This window comes from Crocuta crocuta, unplaced genomic scaffold (assembly GCF_008692635.1).
Source record: "Crocuta crocuta isolate KB4526 unplaced genomic scaffold, BGI_CrCroc_1.0 scaffold20, whole genome shotgun sequence".
NCBI classification, from domain to species: Eukaryota; Metazoa; Chordata; class Mammalia; order Carnivora; family Hyaenidae; genus Crocuta; species Crocuta crocuta.
Window position 1 is genome coordinate 4,894,917 of NW_027527932.1, and position 18,405 is coordinate 4,913,321.

The 18,405-nt window shown below is 39.4% G+C and overlaps 2 long non-coding RNA genes across 2 annotated transcripts in view; one reads left to right on the forward strand and one right to left on the reverse strand.

Annotated features, from left to right (window-relative positions):
- LOC144221372 (uncharacterized) overlaps positions 1-1,893 on the reverse strand; it is a 103,347-nt gene extending 101,454 nt beyond the window's left edge. The window contains exon 1 of the long non-coding RNA XR_013332051.1: positions 1,853-1,893. This is a non-coding gene — a long non-coding RNA (uncharacterized LOC144221372). The remainder of the gene's footprint in view (positions 1-1,852) is intronic.
- A 333-nt stretch (positions 1,894-2,226) lies between these two features.
- Positions 2,227-18,405, forward strand: part of LOC144221373 (uncharacterized) — an 84,690-nt gene continuing 68,511 nt past the window's right edge. Inside the window, exon 1 of the long non-coding RNA XR_013332052.1 lies at positions 2,227-2,277. This is a non-coding gene — a long non-coding RNA (uncharacterized LOC144221373). The remainder of the gene's footprint in view (positions 2,278-18,405) is intronic.

The following is an 18,405-nucleotide window of genomic DNA, read 5'->3' on the forward strand; positions in this document are numbered from 1 at the left end:
TGTTGACAATGAAAAGATTGAATAAGTGAATTCAGCAAGGTCACAGATTATTAAGAAAATACATATAAATCAATTATATTTTCTACATACTAGCAGTATGTATTCTAACTGTTAAAGAAAAAGCTATTCTGTGACACTTGCTAAAGCACTATTAAGAAAGACTTTAGTCAAGGGAGGCCATGCTACAGGTGAGGGATCATTGCAATAGTGCTCTGCAGTGGGGCAGAATGGACTCAGCTCTGTATACAGCGCAGGCAAGTGGGAATTTATAGCCAGGGAGAGGGGTGGGGGTCAGTGGATGGAAAATTACTAAGGGGGGATTTTGGTGAACCTGGCCTCACGGGATGTTTGTAGAAGGCAAGCTGGGAGATCAGACATCACCTGGGGGTGGGGGAGGAGGAGGAACTTGAGCAGATACCACGGGAGATCATATAGGAAGGAGGGAGGAGGGGCGCCTGGGTGGCTTAGTCGGTTAAGCGTCCGACTTTCGCTAGGGTCATGATCTCGCGGTTCGTGGGTTCGAGCCCCGCGTCGGGCTCTGTGCTGACTGCCAGCTCAGAGCCTGGAGCCTGTTTCAGTCTGTGACTCCCTCTCTCTCTGACCCTCCCCTGCTCACGCGCTCTCTCTCTCTCTCTCTCTCTCTCCTAAAAATAAAATTAAAAGAAAAAAAAGGGAGGAGGGAGGATTCGAGCTAAACTAACTTAGCAGGATTCCTGCTGAAATTGAACAATGTCGACATGAACACAGAAGTCTAAAAGTGAAGGCCTACTTGAAAAGTTCAGAATAGCATTTGGTCAAGGAGAGAGCCTTTGTCAGTGGCCAAGTTTTACAAAATGAAATTTAAGAAAAATGATTCACAACCACATCAGCAGCATAAAAACACTTACCTAAAAAATTAACAAAAATCATAGAAGTCTATATGTAGAAAAGTAAAAAAAAAATATTGATGTAAGAAATTAAGAAAGATGTAAATATAGAAAAAGAGACATATCTGTGGATTAGAAGACTCAGCATTAGATGTCTATTTTCTCTAAATCGCTTTGTAAATTCAATAAAATCTTAGGGAATGTTTGGTGCCTTTTACTTTCTCCTTGTCCTCTTCCTCCTCCAGCTAAGAATCGATAAACTGCATTTAAAATTTATAAGGAAATGCAAACAACCTAGAATATTCTAAATAACTTTTTACTTTAGAAACAAAAAATGGTAGAGGGCTACATTATCAGATTTCAAGCCTACCATAAATATAAAGAAGAATATGTGGTACCAGCATAAGAATAAAGAATAGATCAATGAAACAGAGTTTCCAGAAAGAGAGCCGCGCTTACACAGCTCGCCTGGTTTTCTACAACGTAATCTAATGAAGGAAAGGGCTTTCGAAACAGACTTTGTGAGCAACTGGATGCGCATTCAGAAAATTATGAAATAGTTCTCACTGGAAATTAAAATACACTACAGAATTTGTAGGACGCAACTAAATGAGCACGTATAGGGAAAAAGTAACACAGTAAAGGTTATATTAGAAAAAAAAAAACGAACTCCCCGAATCAGTGATCTAAGCTTCCATCTAAACGCCCGCCTGCAAGCCCGCTGTGCCACCTGCCGCCAGCGCAGAGGGCAGCCTTCAAGGGGCCCAGGGGTGGCGGTGGTGCAGCCGGCACCTGCCCGGGTGGCCAGGGCGGCGCGCGGCTCGGGGACCGCCTGGCCCGTCACCTGCGCTAAGGCCGCGGGCGCCCAGCCTCTCCGTTCCGAGCGCGACGACAAAGCCACACCCACTTAACGTGCCTGTGATGCCAAATACAGGCAAGTGCGTTCGCCTGCGACCCTGGGAGCCTCCCTTCTTCCCGGTTCTCACCTTCTCACCGGGAGAGGCAGGCGCCTCCGGTGGGGGGCGNGCCGAGGGGGAAGTCCACGCACAGGCCGTCTCGGGCTGAAGCGTCAAGTTCGTTCGGCGGCGTCAACAACGCCCTCCGCCCGAGGCTGCCTCCCTGAAGCCGACCCCGAAGGAGTTCCGACGGGGGCCGAGTGGGAGGAGCCTGGGATGGCCGCGCGGGCGTCGGCGGCCGGAAGTCACGTGGCAGTCACGTGCTCCGCAGGCCCCTCCTCCAACATCGCGAGACTAGCTGAGCGAGGCCTCAGCCCGGCTGCAGGGCTCACAGGCGCACGCGCTGGACGTGACCGTCTTTCTGGAAGGCTCTGGAACGGGCAGGCTGCTTCTCCCTGGAGGCCCGGCCTTCAGGAAATGCGCGGGCTGCCGCCCAAGGTCGCCGGGAACTCCAGGTGAGCCTGAGCGGCGCGGGGGCCCTTTCTGAGCCCACCTGCAAGCGTTTTGCTTGAGGAACGAGTAACTCACTCAACTGAAGCTTTCGGTTGTCCCAGACAAATAGCTGGTGAAAATATAATGATTTCCTTTTTCTAATAGAAACGACAATCACTTTCAGAAACTGTTTCAAAGGCAACACTGTTCATCATGGGTATATTTAGCTCATGTACCCTATTATTAATAGAAGAAATTATAACCTGTTAAAGCAGAATTCTGAAAAGTTGATTCATTTTTCGTACATATTTTCTTTTCTTTTTTTCTCTAAAATTTATTTCTGAGAGAGAGAGAGAGAGAGACAGCGTGAGCAGGGGAGGGTCAGAGAGAGAGGGAGTCACAGACTGAAACAGGCTCCAGGCTCCGAGCTGGCAGTCAGCACAGAGCCCGACGCGGGGCTCGAACCCACGAACTGTGAGACCATGACCTGAGCCGAAGTCGGACACTTAACCGACTGAGTCACCCAGGTGCCCCTTCGTACATATTTTCTACAAGCTGTATAGACGTTTGTACTGGTTTGGTACTAGAAAAATATGTAATGTCTGTTTGCTAGAATATTTTTTTCCAAACGGAATGCTGAAGGGTTTTGCCTATGAGTTAATATGGAACATCGCAAGTACTTTTCCACAATAATTTTGTCTTCGATATGTAAAGTCTGTAATTTCGCTTTAGAGTTTGACTATTTCCATCTTTAATAGTTGGAGATTTCATTTGGAGCTGGGATTTATTTCATAGTTTGGAAATTTTATTTTCTTTTTCTGAGTAAATTTCTGTTTATAACTCTTTTTCCCTGACTACTCAAGTCCTAACAAATATGGTAAATGATGAACGTGGTAAATTATCACAAGCCAATAAGAAGACTAATTTTTATTCACAACCTAATCAGCTCTCTTATCAAATTATCAATCTATATTTTTATAAGGTGTTATTCTAGGCACTTTACACTTGTTACCTGTTATTTTCAAACAGTTGTTACAATTCACTCATCCTAACTTAAAATTTAGAAACCAGGGCACAGTGGACTTATTATTTTTTTTTTTTTTGAAAGAGAGGGAGACAGAGTGCGAGAGCACAGGTGCAGGCAGGGGAGAGGGGCAGAAAGAGAAAGAGACCCAGAATCAGAAGCAGGCTGCAGGCTCTGAGCTGTCAGCACAGAGCCCAACACGGGGCTTGAACTTACTAACCCTGAGATCATGACCTGAGCAGAAGTTGGACACTCAACTGAGGAGCCGACGGAGCCACCCAGGCACCCCTCAGAAGACTTAAACAAACAACTCAGTTTCTAACAGTTAAGTAGTCTTTGAATTGGGATTCAACCCAGTTCTGTCTGTACCTGAAGTACGTTGAAGGAATGGCTCTGAAAAAGCCAGGAAAGCGGCTACAGTCGGCCTCCCAAGACAAGCCTGAATTGAATTTACCCACCTGAGTACAGGTGGAGAAGCTGTAGGCATAGTTGACCTGTTCTCTGAGAGGATCGCAGCAAGGGAAAGAGATGTTTCTCTGGAAAAGTTATGGAAGTTTCCTCGATCTGGGACCAACTTTATAAGTGGAAGTAGGAATATGAGAAAAGCATAATAGTGGTTCCCCATAGCGTTTCCAAATTACTCTCAAAAACCCTCTTAATTTGGACAATCTCTGTCACACAAAATAGAGAAATCATGCTTTAAGGCACTATTCATTTTAGGATTCAGGAAGGGTTCAATATTCCTGAATAATTAACCCATTTCTTTACTTAAAATTTGATGAGTAGACAGTTTCGTAAAGAGGGCAATTACAAGTGGTGTTCTGTGTTGGCACTCCTTAAATGGATGTATGGATGTGTGTAGTAACAAAGGAAAATTATCCAATGTCTTTACTCTTCCAAAGAGCAAAATATCTTATTAAGGTGCTTCCTGATATAATTTCATAACTTCAGGGAATCCAGTTAAATTCTCAGACCCTTAGGGATCATTTAAAGCAATGTAATAATACATATATATATATTTATATATAGTTATCAAATGTTTTTTTTCCTATGAGTAAAATGTATATTTGGTGAGTAAAATGTATATTTGGTGTAATCTAAGAGGAGTATTTGCTTTTTCAGCTCCTGTAAGGATAAACGTTCTGGGAGCGAGAGTTATCTTCCTGGGTCCATAACGTTTTCACTTTCAGGGATAGACAAGGGTAATAGTTGCTGCCTCTAGGAATGCCAAGGAGAATGCTGGCATCTTGATAACTCTCCTAGGGTTTTGGGGGAGGCCAAGTCAGCTGTTCTGTACATTCTGACTGTTGAAGGTATTAGTAGACAAAGGTAGAGTTCATTTACATAATTGTTTAAAAAAAAGAGTTAAATGAAATCACTAACTTGGTGATGGCAATAATATAATCCAGGTTGTGAAATAAGGTAGAAGACGCAGAAACAAGGTAAAATTAAGAAGATACCTGGAATTGAAAGTAGGCGAAAATGAGAACAAAGAAATAGGCATAGGAAGAAAGAATTTGAATGTGAAGAAAATGTTATTTGACTATAATGAAGAAAGGATTGAGTATGGAATAAAAGGAAAAGTTATAAAATCCTATGAACAAGAAAGAAAAATGCATGTGGAAACAGTATTTCTAAATAGACATGGAAAAATAATTTCTTAATGAGAGAGAAATGCCAATTTTGAGCTATAGTTCCCTGCGTTAGAATAGAGTATAAATTACGACATAGTCTCTAATTCCAGAGTTAAGTGACATTACAGATATGAGCCTGTGGGTCATTAGGACATGTGTTTGCTACCCAAGCTGGTTTTCTTCCATTTCTCTCTTTTTCACTCCTCTGCTAGTTTCTTTTCCCAGAAAACAAACCACGTACATACACACACATGCACACACAAACTGAGTGGCATTTACTATGATTCTTAAAGGTAAACCTGTAGGAGCCCAACAGTGACCACAAGAAAGAACGGTTGGGCGGAGCATGCCTGCACACGGGATGTTCTGCCAGGGGGGCTGCACACAATATCCAAGGTTAACGGTCCGCTCGCAAACGAGGGAACGTGCCTTCCTTGAAAATAGGGAGGAGGCTGGAGTTCTGGGCAGGCTTCTTAGTAGATATGCTGTGGTCACTGTTTCCCTTTGTTCCCCCCGTCCTTGGAATGTGTTTGGCTAGAAGAATGCGTTTCTTAGATTTTGGTATGTGTCCAGCTACCGGGGTATAGAATTAAACCGCAGGAAGGCTCGGGGAGATTTTTCTCCATCCGGCCGGAGTTGTGTCTGTCTGTCTTTGTGTGTCTTATCTTTTTGTCATTTCGTTCGCTACATAAACCACTCCTTGGAGTTTCTTCGTTATTGAGGATAATCAGTATTGAGAAAGACAGTAAAGTATTTTCCTAATTTGGAGGCTGAAAGTGGAAAAGCCAAAACAGAGTGGATATCTGCACAAATAATTTAAAAGCTTGACCTTGATAACACAAGCCATTGTGAGGTCTTCCAATATATTTTAGTGTTTCGGATTCTTTATAGTGTTTTATAACACTTGGGTATCAAGAAGATAGAAATGCTGGGAATCCTTTGTTCTTTTTAATTCTAATTATAAATGTAAGTAATTAGGCAACCTGATTCCTACGTCAGCATCTTATTCTTTTGTTTACTGTGAGTTCTCCTACTGTCTTGGAAATCTCAGGAGTACCAAGGAGATCCAGTTTCTGAACCAAAAGCTAAAATCTTCTGTAGCCTCGCCTTGCCTGTGCTACCACCTGGCCCAGCTGATGCCTTCTCTGGCTTCTTACTCTGGCGGCAGCAATAATCTCTCTGCTCACGTCTTTCAGACATCTGCGCCGATGTGTGCACACAAACCTGTAGTTTAGAACACTTTCGCTTCCGTTGTCTTTACCTTTGACCTTCACATCATTCTTATGATGGGGACACCAGTGGTACCAGTCCCTAACATGGTTATTCTCCTCTTTGGAAATGAATGTGACAAGAAGGTGCCTGGGGAAGAAATGAGGCACTGAAATAAAGACAGCAGACATTTATTGAACACTCAGGAACACATACTTCGTGTAGTGTTTCTAATTAACATAAGAGCCTCGCAAAGTGATTGTCATCTCTACCTAAACACTTGCAGCTAGAATGAAAGAAAATGTTAGATTCAGTTGGGACATGTATCTAGTGACAAAAAGATTTGTTTCAAAGATGTTTTCAATAAATTTTCTATTGTGGTATCATTGTTACCTGGTTTATTCTGGCCAACGTCTGTACGGTATCTCCACATCATGAATTTATAACCTTTTCTTTGTATTTAAACAAAGCAATTAACAGCCATGCCGAGAAAGGTTTGATAACTGAAAATTCACAAAATTATCTTGGAGAAACTAAATATATTAAGTTTGAAAATCATGATGTGATGATTTCAAGTTTTTATGTAAGGCTTTGAGAAGTTCTATGGAACACCAGTAATTTTAATAACTTTGTTTTGCCGAAAATTTAAAATCTGAGTTGAATATTTTGCCCGTTATCTAATCTTTTTAAAACTTTTAAACAGTTTTATTGAGATATAATTGGCAAATAAAATTGTAAGGTATTCAGTGTGATAATTTGATATGTGAATACATCATAAAAAGATTCCCCTGTGAATTAACTATCACATTCATCACTTTTCATACTTACTTGTGTGAGAGCATGTAAGTTCTACCTTCTTAGAGTTAGCATTTCTACTCTCTTATCAGTTATATATTGTTATTAATTATAATCATCATCTTATACTTTCAGTCCTCAGACCTTATTCATCTTATATCTGAAAGTTTTTACTCTTTTAAAAGGTGCATGTGTTACCAGGAGATTCAATCAGTGGGCTAAAGCTCATTTGGGGACTAGATTACAAGTTAACAGAATTTACAATGTAGTTTTTTATTAATAGTATTAGTGGAAATGTGAGATATTTGAGTTTTTTTGGGTGCCTGTGAGTATATTAACTTCAAAAAAGTTATTTTACTTACTGGATCCCTTCATTATGCAACAAAAACACACGTGTATTATATTTATTGAACCATTAAATAGGAGTCCAGTATGCTATAAAAATCCATTGGTCAGCGAGGAAGAAGACAGATAAAGGAGTGGGAAACAAACAAATAAACAGCCCTAAGGAGATGAACCATCAGCTTCTACATCTGTTTGTCAAAGTGAATGGAGAAGCAGCATATTTTTTTTCACAGTTGCTGTTTGGTTTTCATCCATTATAATTTATGTGTGGTTGTATTCTTTAAAGGATGCTGATTAGGATTAAATGAAAATTTCATAACCACCTTCTTCAACAATACCACTAATAAATTCTAGGACTTGAAGTATGAAAATTGATTTCCTGTTCAGCACCGTGGACTCCTGAGTACACCACCAGAGGATACAGTGGGTTACGAACATCTTCACCCTGACGGCAAGTGCGCAGGCCCTGGTGTATCAGCCTGAAAGGCTAAGTGAACACACAGGATGGACACAGACCTTTTAAGTGGAGAATCCTATTTGCTGTTTCATAGAGGTCGTGTTTAAGGACAGTGTAGGGTAAACAGCATTAGCAAATAAGGGACATCCCAGTAATGCAGGCTCAGTGTTTTTGTTTGTTTGTTTGTTTTGTTTTGGGTTTTGTTTTTGGTTTTTTTACTCGGTGTTTTCTGAGGGACCAAAATGTCTGAAATACAATTCAGTATTCCACAGATAGAATGTAAATAAAATTGTTTACCTCACTGTGAGCTATTTGAATTTGAGACTCCTTTCCTTCCTTCCTTCTTTCCTCTCTCCCTTCCGCCCACAATTCTCAGTTCCCCCCCCACTCTCTTTTCTCCTCTCTCCCTCCTTCCCTTCCCCAGGTGTGTGTGTGTGTGTGTGTGTGTTTGGCTAGGAAAAAATTTCCTTCCTAATGTCATTTTATTATTTAAATAATAGAGAATTTAGGGTTTCTAATTCCTGTATGCGTCATGGAAGTTTGTAAAGAAAGTGTTGGGGAGAAAAAATAACGTTCACTCTAATTCTTCTAGGTTCTTGGCTAAGACACCCTCCCACCTCTAATACCAGACAAATTAGCAGGAGAAAAGAAACAACTTTAATTATGCATATTTGTTTATATAGGAGTCCCATAAAGATATAAGACTCCAAAGATATCTAGAGAATTGAGACTACTGATGATATGTACCATCCTGAGCTAAGAAAAAGGATGGGGTTTGCGGTTTCTGAGGTAGGGGTGGGGGCTTGTTCGGTTATGCAGATAATCGAACTTAGGTTCAGTTTTTAACTTAGGTTACAAAATTTTCTCTGGTAGTTGTTCTCTTCCTGAATTGGACCCACCTTCATTGTTATAAAAGAGCTTCTCCTACGTTTGTACTCTCTCCAAATAAACAGCTCAAAATATTTTTGTGCCCCAAAGCGGTATTTTGGGGTGACATGCTCTGCTTCTCTTCTACTCTTCAAAAGTGTGTCCAAAAACGAATGATTACAGGAAGTTGTAAATGACCAGCGGCTGTGCTCTCACTAACTAAAGTATGCCACAGAAATTGAACAAAGCACTAAACAAAGTTCTTTGTGTATTCTAGAAAGCACACACATGAACATACTCACGTACCCACAGAACCGGACACACACACGCACACATGCACACACACGCACACATGCACACACACGCACACATGACAGTTAATTATTTATGAGTATTATCAGTAATTATTTATTATTTACACCACAGGTTTATATAACTTTTTAAAGTGTTTAGAGACTTGGGAAAGGAAAGGAATAAAGAAAGGGAGGGAAAGAGGGAGAGATTGAAAGAAGGAAGAAAGGAAGGAAATGTAAATAGATACTACCTAGGTAGATATATAACCTGTATATAGAGAGATATTATCTATACCTCTATGTACATGTTATATAGACAACAGTATAAAGTTCAGATATGTGTGTGTATAGAACTCCTATATATCAAGTGGATATATATATAGATGTATCCTGCAGAGTCATGGGAGATATTCCCAGGCTCGCTCTTGATGTTCTGTGGACCCGTAGAAGTGAGGAGACTGGCATGTGCCCCTTCTGCCTGGCCATGTGTGGCGGCTGTTCCTGTTTGTCTGCTACTCCACCCTTCCACTGAGACTTCAGACTTCTATTTTTAGATAGCTCCACTGCCTCTAAAATGCACCAACAGGCTCTTTTTTTCTCACATCCACTCATCAGGACTTTGCCCAGAGAAGAGGGAAAAAAGAAATAAGTCTGACTCTTCTGAACCCAATTTATCCTTCCCTGATGTTTCATATTCTCTGTGAAAACACTTATTCTGGGTGCCCTTGCCATTGTGGGTTTCAGAAATGTTTCTCCCAATAAAAGCATAATTTTAAGCTATTAAAGTGGATTTCTTAAATATTAGCTGATATGGTTTTTAAGGCCCATTTTGTAGGTCTAAAACCAAATTTTTGTGTTTTATAATTTCAAGCCCTCTTTGATATTAAGGCTCAATTTAAGATTTAATTTTACTTGTGGTAGGTTCATAAGAGGAGAGGAGCCATTCAAAAGAGCATTAAAAATCAGTTAAATTTCAGGGCGCTTGGGTGGCTCAGTCAGTTTTGTGTCCTACTTCAGCTCTGGTCATGATCTCATGGTTTGTGGGTTCGGGCCCCACATTGGGTTCTGTGCTTACAGCTCAGAGCCTGGAGCCTGCTTCGGATTCTTTGTCTCCCTCTCTCTCTGACCCTTCCCTGCTCATGCTGCCTCTCTCTCTCTCTCTCAGAAATAAATTTTAAAAAAATAAAACATTTAAAATTTAAAAAAAAAAACAGTTAAATTTCGAAATGTTACCAGCTTAAATATATTTGGTTAGTTTTCTTGAATAATGGCATACTTGCTGTCTCTCTGCTTTTGGTGAAAATGTTGCTCTCAATGAAACTGATGTTTTTTAGTAGAGTAAGGAAAAAAAATATCTCCTTGGGCCATTGTTAGAATTTACTTTATCATTTTAAGGGCTATACTCAGATTTGATCCCAAGAATATTGAAGGTGTCCTGATGCTCCCTCTGGGTGAGGTCACTGAGATGCTCCTGCCTGCCCTACCCAAACAGAGGGCTTATGTGCAGGTTCTCTGAGTTTCCCCTCCAGAATGCTCACTCTGTGGACCCTAAGTAAGGAGCCTGAGGAAGCCAGATGCTGGAGGGAGTTGTGTCTGAATGAAATTAGCCTGAATCTAATTTGGCTTCACTCTGTGTATTAAGAATAGAAGCATTGCTAGTTGAACATGGAATGTCATGTTAGTTAACATACATGCGCACATAATGTGCAGTAAACAGGCTCACAGACTGATTAAAAATGAGAAGTACATACAGTAGAAATATAAGCTAAACTTTCTGTGGCCTACGATTTGCCTAGTATAGGAAGATGGCAGACTGAAACTGTAAGTGGACAGAGTTAATAGTGTATATAGATCTAAGGAATGCTTCATATTGAAAGAGAGCCCCGTAACTTACATTTTAGTTATAGACTTCTGGTTTAAAACCTTTTAAGGGAGTAATCTGTTAGTAATTAAAACTCAGATGGCATAGGGGCACCTGGGTGGCTCCGTCAGTTAAGTGTCCAGCTCTTGATTTCAGCTTAGGTCCTGATCTTACGGTTTGTGAGTTCGAGCTCTGCTTCAGGCTCTGTGCTGGCAGGGCGGGGCTGGCTTGGGACTCTCTTTCTCCTTCTCTCTCTCTGCCCCTCCTCCGCTCATGAGATCTCTCCTCTCTCAAAATAAATAAATAAACTTTGAAACAAAACAAAGAACTCAAATGGCATATATTTGAATGAAAATAATCATTTCACATACATGTGTATATTTTTATGCATTTGTATACATATATAGTCACAGTTGTTCTTTTGTTCCTCGTTATTATATTACTAGCTACCACTAATTAAGAGTCCATTATATGTTAAAGCTTCAATAATGTGTCTTCAATATAATATGCCTGTGAAGCCAAGATTATTATCCAGATTTTACAATTAGAAAGCTGAAACTAAAAAGGCTGAAGGATAGACAGTGTTAGTCCAAAAAGTGTCTGCATGGACTTAAACCTAGATTTGTTTAAAACCAGATTTTCTATATTTTTTTTCTTAATTCAGATTATTTGATTTGGTTTTGGCTTTTAAATTAAAATATAATGTTTATTCAACTGTTCTAATTATTGGATCCTTCTCTGTTTTTAAACAAAAGTTTAAAAATTACAATAGGAATATTCCCATAGTTCTAACATTTTGCTACCAAACAGGATGTTTCTAAAGTTTTGTTGGTTTACTGCATTCATGAGATGTACATCTACCTTATGTGTCTTTTTGTGTAATTGAATTATGTTGCCCATATACTTCGGTTGCTGAGAAAAATCAGACTTGACAGTTCATTATTTTTATAAATCTCTTATGAAAAGCATCATCAGTCCTAAATCATAATATATTGCATTATATAATTTTATCTTCTACATATTATCATATAATCAATAAGTCTTAAGTAGGTATCATGGCTATTATCTTGTTAATAATCCCATGATATTATTATTTAAATACAGCTTCGAATAAGTAATATTCAATTAATTATAGAGGGAAATTAATGAAAATAAGCATTTTGCTGAGTTTTATTTTGTTCTCTTTCAGTCTGATTTATTTCTTACATCTGCTTAATTTAAAATCTAAATTTTTTCAGAGCTTAAAACTTTGTTAAATCTATAGTTTTAGCAAAAGTTTTTTATGAGGTATTAAAACCCGGATGTTACCATATATTCAAGTTTGTGAATTTTTGGAGAATGATATTTACATTTCCACTTTATGAATTTGATAATAGAACAATAGTTTTTATAAGGGCTTCATTAATACAAAACAAACTCCCCTCTTAGTTTCACGTATTTTAGTATTAATAATGATATGCCTTAAGTTGTTCATAATTCAATGTCTGTAAAATTGATAGGTGTAACAAGATGTGAATATAAGTTATTTATGTACAAACAAAGCATTTGTGTTTTTACAAAAGCTAATCTTTGAGGAATCACAAATGTCCATGTGATAAGAACAACTGAGTAGCATACCTGTGAAAGGGGGGAATGACTGTAAGCTTGATTTTGAAAGTACCAAATGTTGCCGACTAGAGTGAGAACATAATTACTGTGGAGTCAGTTTTCAATATGAAATTTCATGGACATTTAAATAAATTGCCCAATGGGTCAAATTTAACAACCGAATGATTTGCAGGGGGTTGGAAAAGACAATTATTTCTACTCTATTCCACTAAACAAAAATATATTTTGCATTTGCTCTGACTCCAGCTCTGTGCTAGATACAGAGAATACAAAAATAAGAAAGATTCATTTTCTAATTACAAGACAATTACAGCTACAGGAAGTCCTGGACTCAGTATAAGCCATTTTAAAAAATATACTCACACATAAATAATGTTTCACCAATTTTGGTTTATATATTATAAATTAAAATAAAATTATTTATTAATATTTCTGTGAAGGTGATCCAGTCTGATTATGCATTCCTCCCCAAAAATCACACTGGGTCCTCAATTATTTGGATTATTTTTTCATTGACATTCAGATTACTGTTTAGATTTGTGGTTTGCAAACAATAATGATCTTTCTGCTTAATGTGGCTATAGCAAGATCACCCTGCCCAAAGTAGAATATATATAAATACTGTTAAACAAATGAAACAAACACAGTATTGATATTTTAAAATATTCCTCCTGAGCTCTTGGTAGAGTGAGACAAAGTGATTTCATTATGTAAATGGAAGGCAAATTAAAATTATCTCAGATAAATGTAATTACTGAGAGCCCTGGCTGGTATGAATGGTCTGATTGAATCTGACCACTTCACGTTTTTGTGAACCATAATTTAGCAGATCGGCACATGAATAGAAGAGAAAAATTAAATCAATTTATTAAAAATGGAAAATTCTGAAAGGGTTCACAACTGAAGTGATTTCACTAGTCAAAAAACATGTCTTCTGCCATTTGTGAAAGGTTTAATATATTGCAGAAGAGTGTCATTTGATTCAGGGTTTGATTGGCACTGAGTCATTTTGTCATTCACCCAGTGAATGTCAAAATTACAATCAGTCCTGAATGTTGGATTATAGACATTAGCAGGAACCCTCGATTCATCACCAACTCTCTTTTTACCCAAATGATGATCTCACTGCTTATGCAAATGTGGTTTGGTTGCAGCCTTGATTACTTCAGGCTCCATCCTTTGATCACCAAGTAATATGATAGCGTTGCCTCCCGATGTAAAGCCCCTCCTCCGCCCTGCAGTCACTCCTGATAATGTCCACATTCTTAGCATCTGTGAGGCCCTTGTGATGCGCCTTTCTGCGCTCCAGCCTCAAGCCTGGGTCTTCTGTGCCTGTCTCCGCAACAGCCATGCTGCTCCTGCAGTAGCTCAGCTCCCTCTTAACCCTGAGCTCAGTGTTTCATAGTTTATTTATCCTGAAAGCTCTTTTCTTAACTCTCCACCTGGATAACTCGTTCCTGTTCTTTGAGCTTCATCTTATCCTCTACTTCTTTGACGAGAAAGTGACTATATGCCTAGGCTGGAGAGTAGATGCAGCAGTCACCGTGTTGAACCCATAGAATTAAGCAAACCCCTAGCCTTTGGATTTTGTTTGTTCTTTCAGTAATGCGCTCATTCTTCCACAAATATTTATTAATCAACTACTACATGCCAGGCATTGTTCTAGGCATGAGGAATGCAAGAGACTTTGTAAGACAAAGTTCCTTCCTCATGAGGCTTACAATTTTGTAATTAATATGGAACATTGAGACATAAAGACAGAAGATCATTTTAGAAAATGATAAATACTTAGAGGAAAATCAATCATGGGTCAGGGATAAGGCCTCTTAGAGAAGCTTTCGTTTGATCTTGATCCTAAAAAATTAAGAAGAAAAGCTATGTCAGATTCAAGAGAAAGAACATTCTAGTCAGAGGAAATGCAGGGTCTGAGCTCTGAGATGGGGATGAGCTTGGCATATAGAAAGTCAGGTGCCCAGAAAAAAGTGCAAAAGCATTTGGGGTAATAAGAGCTGAGCATAGGCGGCGGCCGAGCACTGTGGCATGTTGCGGGTCTTCGTTTGCAGGTTGGGTCTGATTTTGTATTATAAGGGAAACCACAGGAGGAGACGTAGCAGTGGGTCCTGGTCTTCTACAGGCTTCAGAGAAGGTGTACTGCTAGCAGTGGGGTGTAGGAGGGGCAAGAGTGGAGGCGGAAATGAGGGCTTGACCTAAAGTTTAGTGATGAATGTCAGGATTCAAGATGTAATTTGATAAATGGAGTCCTGAAGGCATGTGATAACCCAGAGGTAGAAGGTGGAAGAGACATCAGTAAGTACTTACTGAAGTTAATTCTCTTATTTTAATAGTAAAGCAAAGAGAACAGTCCTAGATTACATCATGCATTCACAACCTCAACACTAGTCACATTTCACTCTGGATAATTCTTTTTTGTGGGGTTTGTCCAGTGCTTTGTAGATGGTTAGTAGCATCCTTGGCCTCAACCCATTACGTGCCAACAGCAACTCTAGATTTTAAGTCAACCATGTCTCCCCATGTCACTAAATGTCCCCAGGGGATAAAATCTTCCCTGGGGGGGGGTCACTGGATTTGATATATAAAATGAGACTTCATTTGTAACAGTGTTGCAAATACTACGGTATACTTATCAAGGGAACTAAAAATATTTTCTGTTCTTTTTTTTTTTAAATGTTTTTTTTATTTATTTCTAGGAGAGAGAGAGAGAGAGACACAGCTTGAGCAGGGGAGGGTCAGAGAGAGAGGGAGTCACAGACTGAAACAGGCTCCAGGCTCTGAGCTGGCAGTCAGCACAGAGCCCGACGTGGGGCTCGAACCCACGAACCGTGAGATCATGACCTAAGCGAAAGTCGGACGCTTAACCGACTAAGCCACCCAGGCGCCCCTAAATATTTTCTGTTCTTAAAACCTTTGGGCGCCTGGGTGGCTCAGTCAGGTGACTTCGGCTCGGGTCATGATCTCACAGTTCATGGGTTCAAGCTCCACGTCTGGCTCTGTGCTGACAGCTCAGAGCCTGTAGCCTGCTTCAAATTCTGTCTCCCTCTCTGCCCCTCCTATACTCATACTCTATCTCTCCCTCAAAAAAATTTTTTTAAGTGAAAAAATAAAAACTTTTGAGTAGAAGATAATGAACATCTTTTCTGGATGACTGTCTTGCAGCTATTTTGTGAGGAATCTTTCCAGATATATCATTCATCAGTTAAAATATATTTTGATATTTAGAACAAGGAATCTGCAGTAGATGGCCTGATGGCAAATTCTACCATGTCATTCGCTAGCTGGGGTTAGTGATGATAATATTAGAATCCTTCTCATGAGGATTATTTTACATGTAAAACCTGCAAAGCACTTAGAGTAGCTCTTGGCACATAGTATAAACATTAGTTATTGTTGCTGTTGTTACTGTAATTATTTCCTCAGAAAACTGGTGATTTATGGATGATTCCATAAAGACATTTTTTTCCTCCTCCCAAAGAACCACAAATGTACTTTCTACAAAAATAATAGTATTATATGTGGTGATTGAAGTTACTGTGATTTATCTCAGAGTCCTTGTCAGGACGACATGACTTCTTATCGGGTGCTTATCTAGAGACTGTCCTGGATTTGTCTAAACTGGTCCTGGGACATTTCTGCCCATCAGCATTCCATCTCCCTTCTCAGCATCGAGACCGTTCTAGGGCTGAGAGGGTGGGAAAGCAGTGGGCTGCGCTTTGGAAGCGATGGAGAGTGAGGATGCTTCAGACGTTAGAGGTGTGAAGGAGCTGAGGAGGAGCAGAGCTTAGTCTTTTAACTCCTGATGTACTTTTTTTTAAGTTCATTTATTCATTTTGAGAGAAAGCGAGGGAGCACACATGTGTGAGTGCAGCAGCGGCAGAGAGAGGGAATGAGCGAGAACCCAGAGGGCTGGCTCAGCACTGCCAGCCTGGAGCCCGACACGGGGCTCCAACTCACAAACCGCAGGATCACGACGTGAGCCGAAACCAGCAGTTGGACTTGCAACCAGCTGAGCCACCAGACGCCCCTAACTCGTGATACGCGTTTCTTTGGTAGCAGCTATCACAGCATAAACGTGACGCGCACTATAACTAGACTGATTATCCTGGGTCATGTGGTTCAGTCTCAGAGCAAAGAATACACAGACCGGTAAGTGTAAGCAACTATGAAATAACTCAACTATTCTTTATATTTTTCCCATATGGTGAGTAGTCTACATAGGCCATGGCCATACTTAGCTTTCTCTCTTTTCTTTTTCATTTAAATCCCTTATACCTCATGGCTTATATCCACCATTCCCGAGATTTTTCCCCCGTCCAAAGCTTCCCAGGTCTTGTCTTTTATGACCACCTTCTCCTTTCAGCCTGCAACATAAAATTCAAAAGGACCAATATGGTAGGTAAGGGAGAAAACTGAGCAGGGAAGGCCACCCCAGTCTTTGATGGACAAATGACAAAAAAAGTATGGGATGATGATACATTGATTCATTTTATCTGACCCCAGCAGTATATGATTTTGCCACACTGTTTTCTTCTCTCCTAAAGCTATTCACGTGGTTTAGATATACTTCTTCTTGGTCAAATCAAGAATCAAATGGTACATTTCTTCACAATGACCCCCATAGTTTCTCTTCTTGTTCCATTTTCCTGGATAGACTTTACTGTCCTTCACTAGCCTCGGGTAAATTAGCATATGTCCATTCATTTCAGGTCACATTTTCAAATCCTCTATGAGTTCTGGGCTATACAGTGTTAAAAGAGGTTAAATTGCTAATATAAATATGCCTTAATTATGTTAATGTTTAATATAGCTAAACACATTTAATTAAACTATTTCTCCAACTGCTCTAAATACCTATCTTGTTGCCTTGCCCATGTGCTCATTTCTATATTCTTGCCATTGTACTTATATGATCTTCCATCGATAAACCCTCCATGCTGTCCTTTCTATCTAACAAAATTTTGCTCATCAGTAAAGCCTCATTTCGTGTTTCCAATGAAGCCTTCCTGTTCTTTTAACTCACAATAATTCCTCTGTTCTAACAAATGAAGCATTCATGATTTATACTATACAAGATGTCACTTGACTAGAAATTATTTTGTGCTAATAACTAATTATTTCTACTTTATAAGCCTCATTTCCTTAATAAGATTGTGAGATCTTTAATCAATGGAGCTTGCTAGAGTAAAGCTAAAGAAGATTTATCTTAATTACCACAAATGATAAATGGAATGTCATTTTGATGTCTTTCTCAGGGAGGATATATTTATTCTTATTCTGTCCCTTGGTGCCTAGGACTTGAGTGAGTACATACAAGATATCTCCTAAATACATACTGACTTGATATGGAAAGTATATAAATAAATAAATTCTATTACATATATTTTTTATAAAATAAAAGGGAGAATGATAACCCTCACTAAAGATTGCATTTGCCTATAATATATGAAATGTATATGTGAGTTTTTAGATGGAAGAGCTAAACATAACTTTTTTAAAACATAGTTTCACTGATGCTAAAGTTTCCCCCTCCCCTCCCCACCCCCCAGTCTAGGAAATAAAGTTGTGAGTTGCTCAGTGTAGAATTTAAGCAGTGGTTTTGAAACTTGAGCATGAATCAGAATTTCCTGAATGGCTTTTTAAACAAATTGCTGAGCCCATCCCCAGAGTTTCTCATTCAGTAGGCCTAGAGTGGGACTCAGTAATTTACATTTCTAACAAGTTTTCTGGTGATACAGATGCAACTGTTCCTAGAAACGTGATTTAAGAAGCAGTGTGTAAAAGTGTTCTTTCCCCTAAGGAAAAAAAAAATGAGGATTATCACTGGGAAAATGTGGGACCCTGAGGCTTGGAACAGGAATATCTGTGTAGACTGGTTGAAAAAGAGATTCTTAAAAGTCTGCTATAGAAGCTCTTTAGTTCTGTGATCATAATTTGGCCTAAGAATTTACAGAATTTAGTTTACAGATGATTGTTTTTGTAAGAATTCCAGTGCAGTCAGAAAAATCCATCCCATGTCACATGGATTGGAGTGGCTTATACCAGC